At 41.7% G+C, this 21,019-nt stretch overlaps 1 protein-coding gene across 4 annotated transcripts in view; it reads right to left on the bottom strand.

Annotated features, from left to right (window-relative positions):
• The window catches only part of Esr1 (estrogen receptor 1), a 356,422-nt gene that overhangs the window by 264,262 nt on the left and 71,141 nt on the right, over nt 1-21,019 (bottom strand). Inside the window, exon 1 of one of the 4 annotated variants that reach the window (XM_029533030.1) lies at nt 10,333-10,367. The exons of the other annotated variants lie outside the window; for them this stretch is intronic. The gene's annotated coding sequence lies outside the window, so the exon portion shown is untranslated. Of the gene's footprint in view, nt 1-10,332; nt 10,368-21,019 lie in introns of those variants that run through there. 4 annotated transcript variants of the gene reach the window in all.

The raw sequence follows: 21,019 nt of genomic DNA, 5'->3' as shown, positions 1-21,019 counted from the left end.
AGAAACCCTGTCTTGAAAAACCAAAAAAAAAAAAAAAAAAAAAAAGAATTTCAGAATATAGAACAAAAGGCTCAGGGGAGATTCTCACTGACAGATTAGGTCAAGGGAAAGAGAGACTAGCATGTCTCAAAGAAGAAACAGGACACACACACACACACACACAAATACCAACAAGTTTTGAGGGAGTGATATGTTCAGAGGAAGAAGAAGTTGAGGTGGATCTAAACAAAATATTATGTATTTTGATACATACAGAATAAGTAGAGGTATTCAAAAAGGAGGAGGCGGCAGCAGCCATGTTAAACCATTCCACAGTTGTCCAAGACAACCGTTCTTTGTGTTTCGGTAAGGACGATTCTGTCTACCTTCATAGGGGAAGTCGAACACCATCTGTGGCCATGCTAGAAGACACCTCACCTTTGGCTTAGTGAGCTTGACGAGCCAACCAGAGGAAAGTGAGCACATTTCTAACACTGAAAATGTGCTCTTTGGCTGCAGGCTATCCCTACAGAAACATTTGTAGCCATAAAGTCCTCCTTAAGTACTTGTATAAAATGCCCCAGAGTTTAAGTTGAATGGTCCAACCTGCACTCGGTTCTCTTTCATAGGCGATCTTTGAACTCCTGAAACAATAACTCAACTTTTTCAGAGTGGATATAAGGTTGACTAAATTAAATACAGTTCTTGCTCAGCGAGCCTGGGCAGGATCTTTCCTGTATATAAATGTGAATTTGTTTCAGTGGTGGTTTCCCAACCAGCAGCAATTCACTTTCCCTCAGTCCGAAACTCACCTCTTTGCCCATCACCACCACTGCCCACTGGTGCCAGCAGACCCTTTCTGGCTAGTCAACAATACTTAAGGTTTCATTAATTTTTCTTTTCATTTTGTTGAAGGGGAGCCTACTCCTAAGCCTTCCCAAGTCTTCTACTTGAATGCCTTACCGACCTCGCTGCAGGTTTTCCTTTCACTCCAATCTGGAGGTTGAGAGAAAGGAAGTCGGCCAAGGCAAGTAGACTGGAGTAATTTCTTCGTGAGCAGGGTAATGGTGAGGGCCATTGCTCTTACCTGATAACTACTGGAGTGTGAATGAGATCATCCCATTTGGAGATCTTTTTTTTTTTCTTTCAAATATATTTGACCACTCTGGTGGGTTAAATATAAATGGCCTCTGTAGGCCTACAAGGACTGTCGCTATTAGGAGGAGTGGCCTTATTGGAGGAAGTACGTCACTGTGGCGGTGGGATTTGAGGCCTTCTATGCTCAAGCTAGGCCTTTTGGCTCTCTCTGTCTTCCTGTTGCTTGCCTTCCAGATATAGAACTCTCAGCGACTTCTCAGCACCGTGTCTGCCTGGATGTCGACATGCTTCCTGCCCACGATAGTGGACTAAACCTCTGAAACTGTAAGCCAGTCCCAGTGAAATGTTTGCCTTTATAAGAGTTGCTGTGGTTTTGCAAAACACAAGAAAAGCAAGAAGGATGACCATCGTGTGGATACTTCATTCCTCCTTAGAATAAGGAACAAAATACCCATGAAAGGATATAGGTACAGAGACAAAATTTAGAGCTAAGATGAAAGGATGGACTATCCAGAGACTACCCCATCTGGGAATCCATCCCATCATCAGCCACCAAACCCAGATACTAATGCACATGCCAGCAAGATTCTGCTGAAGGGACCGTGATATAGCGGCCTCTTGTGAGGCTATGCCAGTGCCTGGCAAACATAGAAGTGGATGCTCACAGTCAGCTATTGGATGGAACACAGGGCCCCCAATGGAGGAGCTAGAGAAAGTACCCAAGGAGCTGAAGGGGTCTGCAATCCTACAGGTGCAACAGCAATATGAACTAACTAGTACCCCCTGAGCTCATGTCTCTAGCTGCATATGTAGCAGAAGATGGCCTAATTGGCCATCATTGGGAAGAAAGGCCCCTTGGTCTTGCAAACTTTATATGACCCAGCACAGGGGAAGGCCAGGGCCAAGTAGTGGGAGTGGGTGGGTAGGGGAGCAGGGGTGGGGGGAGGGTATAGGGAACTTTCGGGATAACATTTGAAATGTAAATAAAGAAAATAATAATAATAATAATAAAAGAGTTGCTGTGTTCATGGTATCTCTTCATGGCAACAGAAACCCAAACTAAGACAACCACAAAACCTGTTTACTAGAGTTGATTTTCTAGAATAGCTTGAACCCATTCCTGTTGCTGTTAAAAAGGTCAAGAAGTTGTGGCTAGGTAGGTCATGGGCTCTAGAAGAGAACCGAATACCATTGTTCTGTGACACAGTGTTAAAATGAGTCCTAATGGCTGACTGCTATTCCCCAAAGATGAGTGTGCATCTCTCAGCCTTCATTGGAGAGGCTTCTTCTTCCAGTAGATGATTAACACTGAAGTGGAAACTTAAGCGTTCTTTGGAGACTCAGTTGTGTTGGATGGTGTTTTGCTGGGGCAAACATGTGAAGGAGCGTTTCCCTGAAGTGGACACAGCTGAGAGACTAAGGCAGACTCATGAAGTAACATTTCATTGAAGCAGACACGGAAGGGAGAATGTTCTGCTAAAACAGCTTGAAAGGACACGTGATGAAGGACTCTTTGCTAACAACATTCACATATTGGTCCACCTTACACTGCATAGTTGAGGACTCTGTCAGGACTCTGCGGACTCAGGCTGAGTGGATGCATGTGCTGAGGCAAGACAAGTCCTGAGGCAAGGCATGTGGAGGACATGGGATGTTTGGAGGGTATAAGTAAGATTCGATGGAGTGACAGAGGCAGAGCTTGGCCTGCTGGTACTGCAAGCTGTGCAATGCCATTGTGTCTCGAGTCTTCACTGATCTTTGCTTTCCTGAGTGAGGGACAGCCAAGAACTTCTCCTGGTGTCCTACACAGGTCCCTCTTGGTGGGCTGTTTCTGCTAGATAGTGCCACCATTGCTATCCCAACTCTATTGAACTGGACTGCTAATGTATCCATGAATTGTTTGCAAGTGGATCAAGCTGTCACTGCCAACCTGTGAACTGAACTGCTGATTTCCAGGCAACACAGACAGGAGTTCCTCCAAAAAAAACCTTTCTAAACAAATCCACTTCCCACCTATCCTTTCTTTCCCACTACCTATGGTGGGTGGTGGGCTAAAAGGGAGGTTAAAGCATTTAAGAGCCATCTTTAACAATAGGATTTGAAAAAAAATTAAAAGCTACATAACACAGAGACCTTCAACTGGTCATTGTTGAGAGAAGAAGATTACAGAGTCCTCAGTCCCAAATGTGACTTACATACCACAGTGCTCCCCCTCAAGGGCCAGGGATCTTAGCAGAAAAGCAGGCGGGAGGCTATAAGAGCCAAAGGAAACGGACAACGTCAAGGAAACAGTGTTCTGCAGACACAATAAGGCACAAAGTCCTAGCGATAGTGACAGCAGGCACAAGTCCTGGGCAAGCTCGAGCCAAACTCTTAAAATAGGGTTTATAGAGGAGGTGGGTAAAAAACCCCACCACTATTGGTAGTTGGTAGCAGCTGAAAGAAGAGGAGTGTCCCCTTTGTTTAACTTTGTGACCCTTGGTAGATCAGCCTCCCAAGGGTAGTGATGGAGAAAGAGAAGAAGGAAACTCAAAGTTGGGTGGGTAAAGAGGTGGAGGGAGCAGACAGAGAGAGGGGTGTGTGAAGGAGAACATGATCAAAATACATTGTATGAAATTCTCTGAGAATGAATTACAATATTTTTAAGTGCTAGATGCAATAAGAATCTATTGTTCGAGACTTGCTTATGACACTCCCAGAAGGAATGTTTGCTTCACATGATGCCCTTGCGATACAGTGTAAACCAGGCCTCATTCTCTGGGGAATAAAAGATTACCATGCATCTGAAGCCAAATCTATGAACTGGAAAAGCGGAAACTCACTCACCACTCCTGTGTGGCTACGGAAATGAATTGTTGTGGTGTCACTTCTTCCTATTAAACAGTGTCTCCAGAGCCATTGAAAACCACCTTCCATCATCCCTGCCGGGATATTTTACAACACGAGCAAACGCCCATCACAAAATTTTAAACCTCTGCAACTAAGTGATAGATTGTGGACAAAATCATCCCTGACATGTTGAGAAAAAGATTGTGGCTGACACAAAGAGCAAGGAGATGTTCTGAAGTCACCTGTCACTTTTAAGGGGAGATGCTTTTCTGTACAGCTAAGGCTCTCAGAACAGGAATGACAAAAGTGTCTAATACCACTGAGAATTCCTTTATGCACAGAATCACCAGTGAGGGAAAAACCACACTTCATCCAATATTTCTTAAGCATATTTTTTTTTATCTTTCCATTCATGTAATCAACAGACAACAAGAACTGAAAGATCCAGAAACCCACTGAAGCCGATAAGAAAAAATGATCATGACCTTTGTTTACTAGGAATAAGAGATTATATATTTGTGACTGATTTCTGTCTTTTCAAAGGAGCCCAATTAGTATATTTTTCATATTAAAGCAAAACCTACCTGTTGTGCATTTATGATTTTTTCATCCATATCAAAGGGGGATTTATACAATGACAGTTCTTCACAGGTGCATATACTCTATCCCAAATTTCCAGGACTTAATGATGAGGAAAAATATCATCATACTCCCCTGGAATTTTTTTTAAAAAATTTATATTGCAGGTAACCAACCAAGTAAATGTAATTTGTCTCCAGGGAAGTTGTTTGGTAACCTGCTATGCACGGGCCTCTTCTCTTTAAATTACATATACTTCATGTTGCGGTCCTCCCTCACTACATATTGAGATCCCTTACAGCCAGTACCATACAAGTTAGCTTATATTTATTAGTCAGCAAGTATGGTGGAAGCAAATGAATACGTGAATACAGTCGTCAGATTTGCTGTTTAGCTTCACAAAGAGGGTTTTAAAGTGCTGTGCCTATTCCTCAGGGTCACAAAGCATTAATCTGGTGTCTGTTGCTCTCTGAAATATAGAATGGTATGGACTTGCTAGGACCTATGGAGCAAGATGAGAAGCAATAGGCAACAGATGTCAGAGTTATGTGTCTCGCAGCCCTGCCCTGTACATGTGAGTCAATGTTGGCTTTGTGGTGGTTGCCCTGAGTCTCCTAGGGGATTTTCAAGTCTCAGATCAGCCCACAGCATTGATCTTGCATCTTAGTGACTTAAAGAATTTCATAACAATGTGGCCCAATAACCAGACTCACCACACAGATGATAAAGATTGAATAAATCTAAGGTCCCCCCTAAAATCTTACATCCAAGATCGCTTTCAGATTCTTCCTGTCTCTGGACCTGATCAGGTCAATTGTGCTCAGCGACTCACTCTTCAAGATCCTTCATAGTGTTCATCACTTACATTTGAGGCTCCTGGGGAAATGTGATATCCAGCTTTCTATCTTTCCCCAGGTCCTGAACATTCAGTTTTAGAACACGCTATCAAATGCAATCACAAAGCTCCTGAAGGTGCAGACTTAGCCCGGAAATCCATTCAGATCTGTGCAGTGCCGAGTATTGTGTATTAGGAAGACTAACTTTCATTTGATTCCTTCAATTAACTGAATTAAGTAATTTGATTGTCAATAGATTACAAAAGCTGAACCACGTGTATTAGAACAAATGCATATTTGTATGCAAAATGTAATAATGGGGCTATTTATTTCTACTGCTGTGCTTAAATCCCTCAACATTCGATGGCATATTCAAAGTGAATTTTAAGGACACTGTTGGATTCTTAGGGGAAAAAAAAGTTTTGGGGGTATCATTACTCTCTTTTGTTTTTGAGGCTATTATAAAAGCATCAGGAACTGGGAAATGAGAAGAATTTTAAAGACCTTACTTCTAATAAATCTCTTCCTCTTTAGATGAGAAAAGTAGACCGAACCCATCCCACCAAAGCCTAGAAAAAAAAAGGGTTTAATTCAACCCCTAGATGAAGAATTCACAAGCAGACAGGTTTCTAGCTCACTGACAAATCGTAAGGACAAAGCAATTCTGACCCCTCTTCTGAGGGCAAGTGAGAAGGGCTCACCCCAGGGTTGGACACTTCTCAAAGTTTATAGAAGCCAAAGACAGAGCTGTTCCAGATCACGTGCAAAGGGGAATAAGTATGCCTTTAAGAGGAGAATACCTGATAGGAGTCAGAGGTAAAATGATGAATCAGAAGCTGTTCCTGTGTGACAGAGTAGATAGAAAGAATCACCCTAAAAATATATATATATACTATGATGAATGGACAAAAATGGGAAATCACAATGTGGATGTTAAGACAACTTTAAAAGTGTGGAGAAGAGGAAGCGTTGTCCAACTAAAGGAAGCCCATACCAAGCTGCTGTAGCTGTCAAGCTCCTTGGCAGGGGGAGGGGCAGATGCCTCGTGTGTACAGGCTCATAGCTAGCAGACTGCCTTGAGTCTCAGACGACTCTCTGGACTTGGGACTTTTGAACAGTCTTGGAACTGTTAAGACTACAGGGAATCTTGAACTTGGACTTGAACATAGTTTTCACCAGGGGATGGCCATGAGCCTATGGCAGCCAGGGGTTGTTATGGTTGAAATATAAAATGTCGCCCACGGGCTAATGTCTGTGAACATCTGGTCCCCAGCTGGCGGTGCTGTTTGAGAAAGCTGAGGAATATCTGGGTCATGGGGACTAGCTGGCAGTCATGGTGGCTGTAGGAGTGAGGTCAGAGGACAATGACCCCAGTTCAGCCCTAGCCATGGATTTCCTGACTGCGACACACTCCTTTCACCAAGCCATGCCTTCCCTACCATGACAGACTATATACCCTGAGCCATGAATCATAATAAATATTTCCTCCCTTTAAAAGATTTTTTGAGAGGGTTTTACTTGTTTTGTGTGTTTGATCGTTTTGTTTTGCAAAATTTAGGGTTGCTGCAATTTGGATCCACCTCAAGAAGACAACAGACTCAACAAGAAGCACTCCCGTGACTATGAAAGCTAACTCCTTAAGTCTATGCTTCAACGGCATGGCTGTACATGCACTGAGGGTTTCTACAGGTGCCAAGACCCAGGGCTGGGGTACAAGAAAATGTACCCATAAAGTCTCCGAATGGACCCTTGAAAGGGGGACAGCTTCTAGCATACGCTAAAGATCCAGAAAACATGGCGCCCGCTCACACCGGTGTTCTCCAGTCCCTGCCTCTGCTCCTGGAAAACCCTGCAGGGATCAGAAGCGTGGGCAGGCAGATGCACAAAGATGAATACGTGTGAGGGAAGACAAGAAGAAGAAGACTAAGTTCCCCTACCCACACTGTAGGCAGTAAGCAAGCTTGTCTGGGCTTAGACCTGGAAAGGAGAGGGGGGGTTTGTGACAATACATGAAACTCACACCTGGATATTTACATTACCTGGTTGCAGTAATTAGTGGCTAGAGGGCCTTTAATGCTTGAAAGTGACCAAAAATTCTTGAAGTTGCTTCAGGTTAATTTCATGGAAGGAAATGACCCCATGGAACAAGAACAGAGGCACAGGAACATTCCACATTTATACTTCACACAGCCCACACCCTCAGTGTAAGGATCACACTAATAGTATCTCAAGGAATTAGGCCATTGTCTGATCTTTCCCTCTAACAAACTGAACAAGTGGACCTCACGGCTCACAGTTTACACCAATGGATCATGACCCCTTTGGGATCTTATAACAGATATTCTGCATATCATATACTCACATTATGATTCATAACAGTAGAAAAGTTACAGCTATAAAGTAGCCACAAAATAATTTGATGTAAGGGATCACCGTAATACAAGGAACTGTATTCAGGGGTCACAGCCTTAGGAAGGCTGAGAACCACTGATGTAGCCTAAACTGGAGTTAAGTTTGCTAAGCAAAGAAATTCAGCATATGGCCTACTGCAATTATTTCAATAGAAGACTTGACACCTACCAGAAAAATAATGTGGGAATAATCCTTCCTATGTAAAACTATAGACTTTTAAAATTAGTTAACAAATAATACCCCAGAGTTTCATTTATTTTACCCTTGTATAAAGCCAAATGTTTTCTTCAACGACACTTGTGTGCATAAGTGGTCATCTGTTGATGTTTAAAAACATTAAGTTGGAGAAAATTATCATGTTCATCCCTGGCTACTCTCTAAATCAAGTGGAGGGGGATGGGACAAAGAACATATGTGTTCAGTTACAAGAAGCCTAGACTACCCCTGGATCAACCACTCTTTGGAAATGCAAGGAGCCTGCTCCACAGCTCCCCGGAGCCCCGAGCTGAAACTAGAAAGGCTCAGCTCATGTTGGAGGGTGGAGAGAGGGCCTCAGCCTTTTCCAAGCTGCAGCTATGGCCTAGAGCACTGTGACTTTCATGTTAAAATTATAGCACAGGGAGAAGCATCGTGAGCACCCTGTGACAAGCTTCTAGAAGACCCCGGGGCTGAGGTGACAGTGGAAGGCCCCATTGTTGTACAGATCCCATCCTAACTCATATGTCTCAAAAAAACAAAAAAAAAAAGCATTTAAAAAAAATTAAAACTTAAAAAATTCTCCTTTGAAGAAATAATGCCCCCAATAAAAGAGATGGAGAAGTAGATGTTTCAGCTCCAAGATGTTGAGACAACGTCTCAGGCTGCCAATCCTACAGTGAAGGGAAATCTCCCTCTTTATGAACTCCATCTCTCTTTATTATTATTATTGTTGTTGTTGTTGTTGTTGTTGTTGTCATCGTCATCATCATCATCATCATCATTTAGATCTGGTTTTACTAAGTGGCTCCAATTGTCCTGGAATGCACTATACACAGTGTAGTCTACAGACCAGGCTGGTCTCAAACTCACAGAGTTCGCCTTTGTCTCCCACGTGCTAGGATTTAAACAGGCCTACACCACCAGGCTTGACCCCCAAACTTTACAGATTTAGTTCCTGCTCCCTCAGTACTATCGGCAAAGTCATTTCACAGAAAGGCAAGGTAGAAAACGAGTTACGTCAGCTGCACATAAAAGCTCGATGTCTGGAACTAAAAACAGTCTGAGAAACTAGCCTTGGCTTAAACGTACCTTGGGCACAGCAACTCTTTTCCAGACAAATATTTGTCGCTGTTTCTCAGGACTGCATTCTACTCCATTCGATAAAATATTTGTATCACTCTGGCCTATCCCGTGTGAAGTTTGAAGGGTGTCACAGTTAGCAAAGGTGTAACAAAATAAATGAAGAAATAAAGGAAAGTATAGACACAAGGAGAAGATGGGAGGAGAGAGAGAGAGAGAGAGCTGTGCATACCTCAGGGTTTGGTCTCCAGCTATCTGTTTTTAAAGACGTGTATAAACTTTGATAACGTTAAATAAATCAGGCTCAAGTCTCTGCTTCCCATATACAACATTAAAGGGTTTTATTCAAATCAACTTCAAGGACACTCAATTATAAAATTCTACTTCAAAAAATATGACCTTAAAAGAAAAATTAAAACTTAGCTTCATCTGTCATTTGTGTTCTACATGAAAGAACCAAAACCCAGTCATTTACAAACCACTTCTATTTAATAGCCCCACCACATTTTTATTTAAAAAAGAAATAACTAAATTTTTAAAAAATGAAACAACTTCTAGCTCAAAACTTCTACAACATTCAAATTATTTTCTAAAAAAAAAAAAAAAATACTGAAAACACTCTTTGACTGCAAAGAGCAAGCAGTTGTATGTTAGAGTGTTGATTCCAAATGTTCTCTTTGGATGTATTCAGTGGACAGAGCTTCAAAATTTTTGCCCTTAGAACATTTGAAAGCCTAGTGGTTTCCAACCCTGTCTGTGCTGTGGGGTCATGACCAAAGGTTTTACAATGATATGCATGCCTAAGCTCCATCCCATACCAATAAAATCAGAAACTAGGGAGAGGCAGCCACAGGTATTCTTTTAAAACTCCTCTGAGTAATCGCAAAATTCCACCAGGAAAGGACCAAGAGGTTGGAGCAGTAAAATGGCTCAGCTGCCAAAAGCTTGACCTGCTACTGCAGAGGACCAGACTGGAGTTCCCAGCACCCACATCAAGTGGCTTACGACTGCCTGTACATGAGGCTTGGGGGGGGGGCCATGGCTTCTCATATGGCTTCCTGGTTTCCCATAATTAACCTATTGTACACATAATAACAACAGTCACCCCTCTCCTCTGAGTTCATCATTCTGAACTCTTCTCCACTGTGATTTCTACACACACACACACACACACACACACACACACACACACACCTCCCATAGTCACACCCTTCCACATCCCCACAATCTCCCATTCAAATCTTTCTAGCCACACACACTCCGCCCTGCTCTTTTGAGCATCAGCCCTTAACATACGTGTCCAGGAAAATTCTCAATTCACCTCTTCTTTCCAATCTCCGAAGTCATAACCCTAACCGATGCTCACATTTGAAACCTGGAAAGGAAGAAAGAAAACAACAAAAAACAACGACAACAACAACAAAAACAAAAACCAAAAAACCAGCAATGCCTCATAGCTGGCTGGGCATGTCTCTGGGTTTCTCGTCCTCAGAGCTAGCCTTCACACAAGACTGGATTTAACCTTTCCCAGAAGCCATTCAAACCCGAATACCATTTTGGATTTTACGAAGGTTGCATAAAACTTAAATATCCACCAACGAACCTATCAACTTTTCTCATGTATGAAAAATCTCTTCTCCAACCAAACCACATTTTCTCTCTGCCTCCGTGTTCATAAAAAAAACCCTCACTGCTCCTGCAGGACAATAATCCTCTTTGCTGAGCAAGCAATCCTGCCAGTCCTGGCCCGGGCTCAGGAAACGGAGGGCAGCTGCTGCTCTACCGTCTGTCTTCAGAACATACCTCAGGCGCCATTGTTGTTGCCTAAAATCCTCTCCACACTGAACTGATGTCCGGGGGCCCCTCTGCCTCTCAGTCTCATGGCTTCTCATTGTTTGTCTTTCATCCCAGGCATCCCGGCCTATTATCTGTTCCTCTACTGTGTCCTCTGCATAGGTGACAAAGGCTTCTGGCTCCTGTTGTTGGGTCCCTTCTTGCTTTGAACTTCTTTGACTATTCTTTTAAGTCTCCCCAGTCCTGACCTTTCATACTGGCAATCAAAATGGCCCAGCCACCCTGTCTCCCTTCTGGAATTTAAAGTGTTCTCACACCCACTCATATTTAACTGGCTTCCTGACCACACCACTGCCTATCCAGACCATACAAATCCAGAATATCTTCTGGCCAGACCAGACTTCTCTGGACCTGTCCTTTGGGGAGGTCATCTGAGTCCTGGCATGATCAGACCTTTTGTACCATCTCAGACCATCATTTTGTTCTCTACCCACCACTCTAGACAGCAACCTGTAACTTGTTAGTCCTAACGCCCCTCACCTAAACTAACCATGCAGTTATATCTCGATAAACCCACCCCAAGCTGAATATATCTGTTCTAATTGGAAATTATAAAGTGTCCTCTGTGTTCTGTGAGTCTGTGTCTTTTATCCAGGAACTGGATGCTCAAGGCTGGGCAGAAACCCCAGACAGGTATTTAAATTTTCTATAACAAGAAACAGCCTGCGAGAGTATCTTATCTGGGTTCCCATTCTTAGGGAAGTTCGACTCATGGCAGAGTCATGGTAGAAGACAGTCAATGGCAGTAGTAGAGGCTGCTCATGATGTGGTGAATCAGGATACAGAAAGTAGGATTGGAACTATGGTCAGACTAGAACCCTCAAAGGTACTTCTAATGACCCACTTAAGGCTCTACTTCCTAAAGTTTACACGGCATCCCCAAATAGCACCACCAGCTGAAGGAAAGCCATTTAAAACATAAGACTGTGAGGGCCATTTAGGATCCAAAGCACAGCCTCCACTGATGTGATTTTCTGCCTAGACAGTTGTCAGTGGTGACTCTATCTGCTCCCACACCTAATCAGCTACTTCTATTAATACACCAGTGGGGATCTAGCAAGATCTGCTTCCTTCAGTTTTACCTGTAAATGTTCCACTGCGTAGGGAAGGCTTTTTCTAAATATAGACCGTCTGACTCATGTGTGTAAGCAACGTGCTCATCAAAGCCTTCTACAGATACAAGCTGGCGGTCCCACTGCACCCAGTACGTGTGCAAAATCAAAGAATCCCTTCTAGCTTCCTTCACTTTCAGCTAATACGGGAAGACCTCATACAGGCCGACTACCCATCCAAGACGAATGAGTCTCTGGTGATCCAGAAACCCTGACCAGTTCTTGGCATAGGATGCCTTGGCTGGGGACAGGAAACTTCAAACGACATGACTTCAAACAAAATGTCAGTTATTCATTATCACAAAACAAGCACTTGTCCCTCACCTACCACCACCGAATCCATTGTGTTCTGAGACACCATACGGCCCCAAATGGCACCATTTCAAAGCACGTGTTTGGCAGTAAGTCCACCAGGGAAACGAGATATTCTCTACGACTGGCTGGGCAAATGAAACCGGTTGCCTCCATATTCATTGCAGCGAGTCAAACCGAGCAGACTGTTCCTGAAGGCTCCCTTCTGCACGGCAACAAAGATCCTTATACTCTCCCTGTTTGGTCAAGTTTTTTTCCCAGCTCTACAGGTATCTATCATATATCCACTACACACAAAACATCACGTGCCAACCCAGGAATGTGCCAAAATTATCCTACATAACACATTTCCAACTGGAACCCCCACAGCCTCGTCCATCAGCCAGTAGACAAGACAAGAGGTGACTTTTTAAAGATAATTGAGCTCTATCTGAATGGTCTCCAAGAATTAGCATTCTCTTCTACCTCCCATAAATAAGTAGGAGAGATGTTTCCGTTTCTACTTGCACAGAGATACGTGGGGTGAAGACACAACCCCAGTTCCCTGAATCATTGGTTTTCCTGCCAAGAAGGCTATCCAACTCCACCCGGGGCCCTTCTCTCAACTGGGTCAAGGGTAAAGGCCTCCATTTGCCTCCACGAGGTTGCCTTCGGATTTACAGTTGTGCAAAAACATTCTCCATCACTAGACTTTCTGTTTCTAGGAAAGAATGTGTAACACTTGCTCTGAAGCAGTGGAACAAACGAGAGAAGATATTCGCTTCCTACACCTGTGTGAAATAGCAGCACAAATGTATTGTCTCACAGTCCCTGAAGCTGCTGTCCCAAGTCAAGGCATTAGAATGGCTGGTTCTTTCTGGGGCTGTGATGAAAACCCCTCTTCGTGCCTTTCTGTGGATGCTGAGTCTTCGCTGGTAGACTTTGGTGTACCTTGGCTTGGGGAACCATCACTCTGCCTCCTGCCTTCATCTTCCGGTGACTTGCTTATGCCTGTGTCACAAATTTCCCTTTCTCATCGACTTAGGCCAACCCTTAATCCCTTACTTTATCCCCATTACTTCTGTGGAGATTTCCTCGCTTCCCCCACCCCACGTACAATTTTTTATTAACATGCTCTTTGACACATAATAATTAGTTACTTTGTGACATTTTCAAGCATGTTTTTAATGTGCTTTGTCACATTAACTCTCCACCCGCACCTCCTCTCCTCTCCCTCCAAGTCCTACATTAGCTCATTCCGTCTTCCGAGTTAGAACATTTTCCACCTTCACAGATTGTTTTATTTTCCTTTTTTTTTTTCTTTCTGGCATCAGTGAGTTCATTTAGGCTTGCTTACAAGAACATAGATGGAGAGTCCATCACAGGAGCATGAACAACTTTCCAGTGGCTACACCACTAAAGAACCCATCTCCCAGTAACATTAACTACCTATAGGTCTTCAGGGAGAAGCAAATTCCTGGGGAGACCTTAGCACTACATCCGGCCATATGTGTAATACTAGAAAATTCAGAGCTTTAACATGTCTTTTTACTTTTCTCCAGAGAGACATAATTCCACGTAGGATGGAAATATCCTAAGATAATGGAGGAAGAAAACGGTGCATCTGGGAAGAAATGGAGGCCAGCGGTGGATATGATCAAAACATGTTGTATAGCACTCTCAAAGAACTAATGAAAAATAAAATAGAGCTCACATATACAGTTGATTAGAGCACAGAGAAAAGACAATGAGGATTGTTTTAGGATCCAAGGAGAAACAGAATAAGCCTGGACAGAAACGAAATGTGTCTATTGACAACCTCCCAGGGCTTTTATCCTTGGTGCCACCCTGTTGAACAGTCTTTTAGCATTTACAAATATGTTTTTAAGGTGGAACACCTGAAAAGAATTGATAATTGGTTTGTTAATCCTCATTTTCCCATGCAACAGAAATCTGAATTGCCTGCTGGCATGTAACATCACGGGACAATCATAATCGCTGTCTCTGTCTTTCTTCACCAAATTGCCCTCAAGTTCCCCCTAAAAATGCCCCCCAGTATAAATCCACCTTAACCTAAATACTGGTTTTGATTTTTATGATTTTGATAAGTAGCTATCAAAACAAAATCAAGAGTATCTGAGTGTATACCCCCTTCCCTTTGGGCACATACCTATGGCCAAACAAGTGAAATCCACTCTTTGTAATATGTTGCAAAAGTCATTATAAAGATTATTGGCAAAAAGAAAATTTCACCTTACTGGTTTGTAGTATATTGGAGAAAATTCAGAGAAGTTCTAGTTGGGGATCATGCTGGAAGGGCTACTCCTTCATGACATCTGAGGTGCTATGTCACAGTGCCCAGTACAACTGAGACCCCTCCTGGTCCCTCATGCCTCTTGTCCCAAGCATCCCTACCTGCTTCAATTTGGTAAGTCAGTGTTTATAAGCGCGTGGCTTCCATTGAGCTTGCCTGTTCAACACCCACAGTCCTGGGTTTGCCATTAAGACTGCTATGCAACATTTGTTGCTAACAAAACCAACCTGAGACTTTTGGGCGGGAGGTGGGAAGGCTGAGTTGTTCATTTCATTAGAAACGTTTACCTTCCCATTGCAAAGCAACCTCCTGAGAAAGGCAGGGGAGTTTTGATTTAGCAAAAGAAAATAATAGCCAAGCCGCATATCGACAAATTAATTATTTAAACATTTTCCACTCCAAGTAATTTCTTACTCCCTGTCGTTATTTGCCAGCTGATTTTTTTTTAATTACAAAATAACACTTGTTCATTTTAAAACTTTGGACAAAACAGAGGGGATAAAGCATAATGTGCAAGAAAAAAAAAAAAAAAACTCAGTTCCTTTTTACTAACTTAACTCCAAGGGGGTAATCACTGTTCTCTGTTGAATATGGGTCAAGGATGAAATAAAGAAAGAAATTAAAGACTTTTTAGAGTTCAATATACATATTTAAACGTGGCCATCACCTCTGCTTATTCAGTAAGGAGGCTGTATTTGACACCTGCACTGTACGTTTCTTTAGAGCCTCCATAAGATGCTGAGATCCTGTTTCTTACCACCACTACCTGTTCCTTTGGATGTATTTGGTTCTGCTTAGTTTGGTTTTGGTTTTTGGTTTTTGGCTTGGGGCTTTGTGGCTTTGTTTGCTTTGCTTTTTTTTTTTTTTTTTGTATGGCTGGTAAAGTAGCAAAGTATATCTCTGTGAGCCGGGACACTAGGCCTGCAGCAAGACATCCCTGAGTGTCTGGGGCTGGCGTCCATTTTCAACAGGTTGTCCTGGGAAAGTGGAAACTTTAGAACAAAGCTGACGGAACAGTATTTTCTGTGCCTTGGACAACGATGGGGGCTTTCATTATGTCCAAGTGCTCAATTTTTCTACTAAGAGAGGATAAACGCTTTCAATTATGTGAATTCCCGTCAGCGGGGCAACAATAGGCATGGATACAATTCTATAGCTCTTGAGCGATACAAAGTATGTCCAGGGATGGAAGGAGGGACAAAGAAAAACAGCTCTGCCTCCAAATAAAGTGCAAAGTGAGAGTCATTTATCGGCAAAATGCTGCAAGAGTGCATTAACTGAAAATTTTAAGCAAATAAGTTGTACACTATTTCCCAGTGATTTTCCGTACTTCCCCAGACAGCTCTGGTGAATTCATACATGTCTAGGGATTCTTACTTGCTGAGGATTTTCCTTAAATTTTCGGCTGGTTCTGTTTTCCTCTTCCAGCCCTTTCTCTCTTTCTTTCTTTCTTTCTTTCTTTCTTTCTTTCTTTCTTTCTTTCTTTCCTTCTTTCTTTCTTTCTTTCTTTCTCTCTTCTTCAAACTTTTTTTTCTTCCCACTCTGAACATTCACATCTTTTTTGTTGTTGTTGTTCCCTTTTGCTTCAAACTAACCATCTTCCAAGTGCAATTTGTAACGAAGATAGATTACTGCCTGTCATCTGTCTAGGACCTATTATGATAGAATCTTTGATAAACACCACACTCAACTAGAATAATGATAACAAAATTAAACATGATCATTTAAGCAAAATTAGTTATCCCAAAGGTATTTTTGTTTAAGACTCTTGACATTGGAGGCTGATGAGACGGTTCAATAGATAAATCACTTCTCACATAAAGCCGGTGACCTAAGTTTAATCCTCTATCTTCTTCGTCATTTAATATTCTTTTCTCCAGTTTTATATTTAGTGATAGTTATATTAAATTAGTTACAGTTACATATCAAATTGTATTAGTTACAGTTACATATCAATTATGTGCAATACCGGAGTGTTATTAAAAAAAAAAAACAGTGGAAATTATGCCTGGCTTCATTCATGTAACCATATTTATAATTACATATAATAAAAATTTCAAGAGTGCTTTACCCTAATTTAGTAAATGTTTAGAATAAAATTTCTCCCAACAGAATCGTTTTCCAATTTTAATTTCATTAACATTCTAAGTTCAGCTGTGAGAAATATGGCAAGTGTTCCATGGTATTATCTTATTTATAAATGAACAGTTAAGAGTGCATTCATATCCATTAGACTGCCAGGAAAAAAAAATCATCTCAGCTCATCACAGAAGCAAAGACTTCCTTGGCAGACCTACATGCCACTGCCTGGCTCTAGTCCACCCAGACAACATAACCTGAGTTCTCCCCAGACATCTTATTTCCAAGTCCTCTCTAAGAAATATCCTTACATCTCACCACCATCTCTGATCCCTGTTCAAAGGACTCCAGATCTTGTTATCTTGGAAGCACACTGACTGACAGGAATGTTGCCATGGGAATGCAGCTCCCCCTTGGACATCTTCATGGGGACATTTTATAGCAACCTAAACTTAGCATCACCACCCTGACTGAAAATTCTTTAGATGGAGACTCTGATATATCCAGACCATTATTTGATCCAGGGGTGAGAGCTTCACTTTAGCTGAATTCATCAGACTGAATCGGACTACTAACATCCCATGCTTTTTTGCAATTTAATCATGTCCTCTTGTGAACGGGAACCAAAACCATGTTTCTAGAGACTGGTGGGGACATCCTATGACAGTGTGGTGGCCCCACCTGGGATACAATAGATACAGGGAGCACAGCATAGCAGAAAGCTGAAAGCAGCCCAGAGCTTTGATAATATTGAGTCAACGGTTCAATCAGCCAGAGGTTCTAGCCTGCCGCACCCCACATCTGGAACATCTGCTTTGCGAACTGACTTTCTAATGGTCAAAAATCAAGTCGCTTTGTTGTGTGTATGCTGAAGTGCATACTAACTGATCGTTTTCTTATGAACAGTAGGCTACTGAGAAAGGGGGTGGCACACGCTTGTGGGAGAGCACTGAGTCTACTAACCAGCCTTTAAGGTTTCCAAGAAGGAGGAGTTCCCACTTGCAAATAAGCTTAACCTTAAGCTTACTTGTGCTGAAAGAATTCTTCCTGTGAAAGTCATGGGGTGGCAGAGTGAAAGATGGTGCATTTATCCCGGTTTCTTACTCTGCATATGTTCCTCCGCTGGGCTGGTACTTAAGAAGGCGATATAAATTAAATAGGATCATCTGCTCTCGGAGAACCAAGGCTACATCATAAAACTATCTTCAAAGCATAAGCTCCCTCTGCTGTCTTCTGTATATAGGCTTGGCAAAATCCAAATCTAATGCATAAAGCTGGAGTGCCAGTGTTTAAAATGGTGAGGATTGGTATGTGTGGACCACCACAACCTGGCAAAGACATCATGGAAATAAGAAACAGTAATAATGCACATACAAGCATCCATCTACTACCCGTTGTGTACTGATGGTACGCATAGTTTTAGACACAGGAATCTTTGCTCTAGGAATCTCCTAAAAGCAAAATGCATGCAGAGTCTTTGCAGAGAAAGTGAAGACCTTACATATGTGTTATTAAAAAGAAACAAGAAAGAAAGAAAGAAATAAAGTGCCAAGTTCTATCTTTAAAAAAAAAAAAAAAAACAATGACTTGAATAACTTCCAGCACAAATTGTATGTCATTGCACTGAATTAATGCTGAGGAGATACATTTTAAAGGGTATATAAGGTAATCAAAAGTTGAGAAACATAACTCAGGGTTGACAATACAGCTACTTGGTGAGTAAAGACACCTGCTGCCAGGCCTGAGGACCCAAGTCCAATGCCCCAAAGTTGCCACATGGTGGAATGAGAGAACCGACCCTTGACAGTTGTCTTCTGACGTGTGCCATGCCCACGCAACATCAATAAATAGAAAACGTAATATTTTTAAAAGTATAATAAATGATACACTGTACTGAAAAACTATAAAACAACTCCATTCAAAGAAATCAGACAGAAACCACATCAAAAGTCTTCAAGAGATAACTGTGAGGAGGATAGGATTTGGCAAGAGCTTAATTTTTCTTTACTTCTTTTTACAACTAAAATTCTTGTGTTTCTATCAGTTAGCATGAAGATGGGTAGTCTCAACTAGATTCCATTTGTAGCCTTCTCTAATTCACCAGAGTCCTTTGGTTTGGGAGCACTTTTTTTCCTACTTGCTTATAATGCTTGATTTCTAAGAAAGTTGACAGTTTCAATAAATTTAACATCCTGGGCCATTAATTAAAATATATGTGAAAACAATAGCAACTGTTTTCCTCAATATATATCAAATACAATTTAAAAGTTCTAGAAACATCCACTCAACTTTAGCCTCCCCCTTTACCATCTTGTTAGTATGTGTTGAGAGAGTATATGTGATTCAGCGTCAAGACTAGCTATATTAAAGATCTGAATTAAGGTTAATAGTAAGCCAATGATTTTTTTTCTGAGACAGTATCCCAAGCAAAACCCAAACTTTGTAATCTCCCTGCCTAAGTTTTCTGAATTCCAGCATAACAGATGTGTAGCACTATACTCACCTCTAACTTGATAGTTCTAACAGTAGAAACAGACATCTAGATACTGAGATGTTCCTCTATGAGACAAATAAAAAAAGATGAATGTTCCTAAGATCATTACACTGTCATTTAATGTTATATCCTATCAACTCTTTTCTGAAATGTTTGGGACCAGAAAGATTTGGGTTCTTTTATTTGTTTGTATGTTTGATTGCTTTTCAAAATTTAGAATGCTTTTATATGCATAACGGGATGCCTAGAGAATGAGAGCCAACTCTAAACACAAAATTCATTTCTATTTCATCCATACCATACACACATAGCCTGCAGGCAATTTTGACTTCATCCCATCACAGGAGGTTGGGTGTGGAATTTTCCACACAGGACAATTATGCTCATGTTCAAAAAGTTTCAGAGTTTCAAGCAAGTTTGATTGCTGACTTTTAAATTTGAAATGCCTCAATAGATCTTTGTCACTATGGGAGTTTAATGAGACCTTTTCTTCTATGGTTCCAGAAGTGATGCTTTCAAAAATTGCTTAGGAAAAGCAGGCTTCCCAGTCCAGAAATCCCAGTGAAGTTTTGACAAAGCCCACAGGACGGTGCCAGAATTTGAGTTTATCTATAACACAGAAGATGGTGTCATGATAACTCTCCAGAACATGTGGGCTCTCTGTAGACTACCAGGCACCATCCATTCACTAACGCCATAGATTAGCTATCACCACAAAAACTGACCAAAGCATGAATCACTGTGTCCTTTATGTGGTCCAGGAATGCATGGACTGATTCTGATGCTAACTAGAATACCAACCTGAATCTGACTGTTACTAGCAGTCTTGGAGAAAGAGAAACCATAAGCCCAGGAAAGTTTCCATCAACCTGCTTGTTTTTAAGAGTCAGGCTTAATTACCTTTAATGCCATACGTAAAAGAGGCAGCAGAAGCAAGACAAAATGTCCCAATATGTTTTGCCTTGGTTTCTCTAACAGCATCTTTTGTTGGCCTTACTTTCTTATCACGTCGTCTACTTTTTTTCTGAGACATTTGAGAGCAAACTGCACATATTGGGATGTATGTCCAAAAACAAGGACATTTTTTTCCTTACCTGAGTAAAGTGCCCTCACTAAATTAAGAAATTCACCTGGATACACCACTGTTTTCAAATCTATAGATTGGATCCAAGTTTTGACGCTGCCTTATGGAACACCTGTTTTCTGATCCAACATTTTCTGATCCAGGATCACACCAGAATTTGGCCAACATGTCTCTCCCCTTTACCTGGAATAATTCACTTTCTGCACAGTTTTGAAATGCATTTCCCTGTAACATGTCCCACAATGTGAGATTTTGTGTGTGTGTGTGTGTGTGTGTGTGTGTGTGTGTGTGTGTGTTCTTTTCAAGTTACAGATTCAGGAGGGACAGCACAGAAGTGATGTCATTTGTTCTGAATGCTTCAGGATAGAAATATGAAGTATGTTCTACTAATCTGTCCCTCCTGTGCCTGGATGAAGTGGATAGCCTTCAGATGTCTTCCTCCCATCCTTGAGACGTTTGATGATATTTAAGTCTGTTTGGCTTTACTAATTTCAGCATCTACAGACGCTTCTCCCTTGAACAAGTTCTTCTCCATGGTCCCAGAAACTTTGCCATCTCCTGGATACATTGTTGAAATCATTTTTTCCATCCTTTCAAGTCTAGGGACAATGATATACTTAGTCCACTGGACTCTGATTGTAAGTGGTATGCCTTAAAAGTCTCCAACTGAGGAATGCTGAATGGCTGAGAAGCACCTAAAGAACCCTTCAACATCCTTAGTCATCAGGGAAATTCAAATCAAAACAACCCCGAGATTCCACCTCACACCAGTCAGAATGG

The sequence above is a fragment of the Mus pahari genome, chromosome 21 (assembly GCF_900095145.1).
Source record: "Mus pahari chromosome 21, PAHARI_EIJ_v1.1, whole genome shotgun sequence".
In the NCBI taxonomy this organism is placed as follows: Eukaryota; Metazoa; Chordata; class Mammalia; order Rodentia; family Muridae; genus Mus; species Mus pahari.
This window is presented reverse-complemented; position numbering and strand designations above follow the sequence as displayed.